This window comes from Cibotium barometz, chromosome 1 (assembly GCF_041138505.1).
Source record: "Cibotium barometz isolate CiBa-2024 chromosome 1, ASM4113850v1, whole genome shotgun sequence".
Classification (NCBI taxonomy): domain Eukaryota; kingdom Viridiplantae; phylum Streptophyta; class Polypodiopsida; order Cyatheales; family Cibotiaceae; genus Cibotium; species Cibotium barometz.
The window spans coordinates 73,315,813-73,320,993 of record NC_141046.1 but is presented as its reverse complement, the minus strand read 5'-3'; positions in this window follow the sequence as shown (position 1 = coordinate 73,320,993).

The window sequence follows — 5,181 nt, the reverse complement described above, 5'->3', positions numbered from 1 at the left end:
GACTTCCCTTATCCGGAAAGCACGGGCGATTCCTCCAGGATAACTTTTTACTCTAACGTAGTCAAGACCATTAGTGATCAATCTAATCCGACTGCACCTATAAAGATACTCGGTCAGATCAAGGAAGAAACTTGCACTTGGATCATTGGGATCAACGCTTTTTTCCCCATCAAGAGGCACAGCCGTTGATTCCTATCCATAGAACAATTACTATCCGGGATTTACTTCATCTATCGTAATAACAGAATTTTTGAGTCTTGATTTACGGATCCATCAGTCCAGCCTAACCCCATCCGATCCCATGGGTTAGCCAACCGCCCAACCACTGTAGTAATGGGATCCAATTAAGAATTTGGTTAGGTTTTGTCCCGCGTACCAAGGAAAGAGTTCCAAGGCCCCCTAGCCGGATGTTCATGCAAAATAAAACTAGTCACACCACTCACACACCCAATATGAAATTGCCTTTTTCACACATATTCAACCAGTTTAAAACAATCCTTTAATAGAACCATAGTATCACTGATCACAATCTTCCAATTTATCCAATTGATTCTTAATTTCTCATCATTCCTTCATCAGAGTATTTATGGCATCATTGGCAACTAGAACGCTCAGGGGCCGTTTCGATAGTTCCTAGCCCTTAATACTCGGCAGTATAATCACTTATCAAGATGGACTCTCGTTGAAGATCAGCAAGATCAACCAACAGATCCATATAAAGAGCCATGGACTCATCCATTGAAGACCAGCAAGGTCAATCAACCAGATCCATGCCCGATTTCAGAAAACAACTCCTACTCTTGTTCCAATATCTTCCTCGACGCACGCGTGGGTATCCTAGGTGACCCAGAGCCCGAGCACCGTATGGTCAGCACCCTCTAGGACCCTTCGCAGGTGACCTAGCGCTTCACTCATAGGCCGCTTCCTTGGCCCCTCATCCACCGTATATCGGAAGCTCACCATTTTAATCGCACCAAGGCTGGTCAAGACCTCGGCCGACCTTGTTATACGAGATGTCTTTCATTGACTCTCCGTCAGCAGTTGCAACTTTTTCAGTTAGGTCTCCACGACCTTAATCACAAGATGGTCACAATGCTTTCCCAGCAATCTTGACATAAAACAGTCATTTACAAACAGTATTTATAAACAGTCACCAAATACAGTTTCTATATTAACTCTCATTTTTCCACATTATCCCTCATCAATCCACATTGCTTATTCCACATTCCAGTTATATGTGTACTCATCCCATCACATCATTTTCCATCTCATCACTTCAGATTCCTTCACATCACATATCATATATTCACATCCATACATATATCTACATCCACATCCACATTCACATCCATACATCCACATCTACATCCATACATCTATTTTCACATCCACATCTACATGCACCTTCATGCATCCACATCCATACATCCACATCTACATGCACATTCACATCCATACATCCACATCTATATGCGTACATTCACATCTACATGCATACATCCACATCTCTATGCATACATCCACATCCACATTCACATTCTCCTCCATACATCTACATCTACATGCATACATCCACCTCCACATTCACATCCACATCTATACATCTACATCTACATGCATACATCCACCTCCACATCCACATCCACATCTACATCTACATGCATACATCCACCTCCACATCCACATCCACATCTATACATCTACATCTACATGCATACATCCACATCTCCATTCACATCTACATCTATACATCTACATCTACATGCATACATCCACATCCACATCTATACATCTACATCTACATGCATACATCTACATCTCCATTCACATCCACATCTATACATCTACATCTACATGCATCCATCCACATCTCTATTTACATCCTCATCTATACATCTACTTCTACATGCATACATCCACATCTCCATGCATACATCCACCTCCACATTCACACTCAAATCCATACATCTACATCTACATGCAAACATCCACATCTCCATGCATAATAAAACTCTTTTAATTAATCTAGGATGATAGTTCCTAGAATATGGTAGGAAGTCCTCTTTTTATGCTTTGAATGAAATTATTTTATGCGTAATTTCTATAAAAATTTTGCCATAGCTCCGCTACTATGACTGATAAATCTCAATTTTTTCTAAGGGATAAAGCTTATCATTAAGGAAATAATTAGAATGGTCTCTAGTTGGATCATCAATCCATAATGGATTGAATCATCAATATACATAAACTAAAAGCATAGGGAAAGCCATTAATTTAGTCTTAAGCATAGATTAATCTTAGATTAAGAAAAAGCTTTATGAAAAGCTTCATTTGGATTGAGAAAGGGTCATGAGTATGACCATTTCTTAAGTGAGAGAGAAAAAAAACCATTAGAATTAGACATATAAATGGAAATTTATGTAATTCTTTACTATCATTAAATTAATTAACTTCAATAGCATTTCAAAAACCATACCAATTAAGCTTCTCAAGCTTGAGAGGGGTTGAGAAGAGAGAAACATTGAGAAATTAGAGAAAAAATCAAAATTCACCATCCTTACCTTACAAATTGCTTGCTTCTTTGTTCACGGTAGAGGCCCCCAACCAATCAATTGGTTTAGTATGTTGATGGAGCCACCAATGGAGATTAAAGAAAGAGAGAAGTGTCAAAAACTAGTGAATTATTAAAGAATTCACAGTTCTTGGCTTAGGTAAGGTAGAGTAACAATGCATAAGACACTATCTATTTTGGCTTAGGTGGAGTAGAGTAACAAAGCATAAGACACTATATATTTTGGCTTAGGTGGAGTAGAGTAACAAAGCATAAGACACTATATATTTTGGCTTAGGTGGAGTAGAGTAACAAAGCATAAGACACTATATATTTTGCAACAAGGGGGAGGCTTCTATTTATAGGAAAAATTGAGCTCCTAACCAAACAAACTGATTCTAGAATTTTCTAAATCAGTTTGGTCAATATTTGACCATTTTTAGGTCAGTTAAGCTAACTTTTTGGAACTAGACTTGAATGAGGAGAGAGGAGAGATGCAATATCTCCATTTTTATGAGTTTAAAACTCATTCAAGCATGTGAAATATGCACCTCCTTTAAAGGACTCCCCTTCCTTACATATGTGTCATAATGGAATCATTTTAATATTGCTCATAGTTTTTTACTAATAAACCTTGTACATTTTCAACTCTTCATCTTATGTGAAATATGCACCTCCTTTAAAGAACTCCCCTTCCTTACATATGTGTCATAATGGAATCATTTTAATATTGCTCATAGTTTTTTTTACTAATAAACCTTGTACATTTTCAACTCTTCATCTTATGTGAAATATGCACCTCCTTTAAAGAACTCCCCTTCCTTACATATGTGTCATAATGGAATCATTTTAATATTGCTCATAGTTTTTTACTAATAAACCTTGTACATTTTCAACTCTTCATCTTATGTGAGCATTTACTCATTTTTGGATACCCAAAATATCTCATATTTTTAATATTGCTCATAGTTTTTTACTAATACACCTTGTACATTTTCAACTCTTCATCTTATGTGAGCATTTACTCATTTTTGGGTATCTTCTTTTACAAATTGGATTTATCTCCTCCCTACACATGGATTGATGCTATTGGCCCATAGGAACCTTAATTGGACCATAATCTAAAAATTTTTGAAAATCTAGACCCTTAGACTAAGGTTCTTTATATCTATTTCCAATTAATTCCAATTGCACATTGGAAAGTTCTTTCTAAATTTCTGTTTCAGGGAGATTCATTTTAATAAGATGAGATATTTTTCTATCCAAAAATATTCAAAATCTGAATATTCTCTCTCTAGAATATTTTCTCTCTCTAGGTTAAAACAGTTATAAACAAGGTCTTTATATTTCTGAAGAGGGATTGATTACAGGGGAAGATACTAGACATCAAAAAGGGGTTGGGGGAGGAATCTTACATTCTACCCCACTTAAAAAATGCGAGATGTCCTCATCTCGCAAACTGGGATAATTTCGCAAGATGCACGAATATGAGACTTAGAGAAAAGTTTTAATCAAGATTAACCACCAAGAAAAGTCTTAAAGAGAGCAAGATTCAAAATGAGAACAAGATTTAAACTTTATTCATTCTCGAAACTTATACAGTAAAGATAGAAGAACTCTTTACACTTCCATAAGCCCGTCCATCATATGGTCACAAAAGCAGTCCTCACAAGCTGCACAAGTATAGGGTAACTGATCTATGGAAATGATTCTGTTGGTTATTGCCGCACCTATCTTAGTGGTATGAGGTGACCTAACAAAAGGACCTCTGAGAGGCAAGCCAAAAACGGGGTAAAGGCATATCTTCTCATGAGGAAGAAAACACGCCAGTAAGAAGACCCGCTCAGAAAACCCAAGATGCCTTGATCTCATAACGCAGTAGTATCGGGGACCCAAACCCAAGGCTTCAATAACCATGGCCAAGCGGACATTGTTACGAAAGTGCTGCTGACCCCAGGGTGTTACCCTAGTTATGTCTTGATAGGTCCGCCATTTGGTCTGCGCTTATGAGATCCCCCTGTTCCCACCGAGCAACGGATTCGGGTACTAGCAGCGGAAGTAGCACTTCTCGCACGGGACAGGGGTCCCACATTCAGGGCCTCGCCCACGGATATCCGGATAAGAGACTAATCCGTCGGTTGTTCCAAAACTAAACCCGGAAAAACTTCCTTTACCAGAAAGCACGGGCGATTCCACCAGGATAACTTTTTACTCTAACATAGTCAAGATCATTTCTGATCGAGCTGATCCAATTACATCTATAAGATACTTGGTCAGATCAAGGAAGAAACTTGCACTTGGATCATTGGGATCAACGCTTTTTCCCCCATTCAAGAGGCACAGCCGTTGATTCCTATCCATAGAACAGTTACTATCCGGGATTTACTTCATCTATCGTAATAACAGAAATTGAGTCTCGGTTTACGGATCCATCAGTCTAGCCTAACCCCATCCGATCCCATGGGTTAGCCAACTGCCCAACCACTGTAGTGATGGGATCCAATTTGGAATTTGGTTAGGTTTTGTCCCGGGTACCAAGGAAAAGAGTTCCAAGGCCCCCTAGCCGGAAGTTCATGCAAACATAAAATTAGGCACACCAGTTACACACCCAATATGAAATTTCCTTTTTC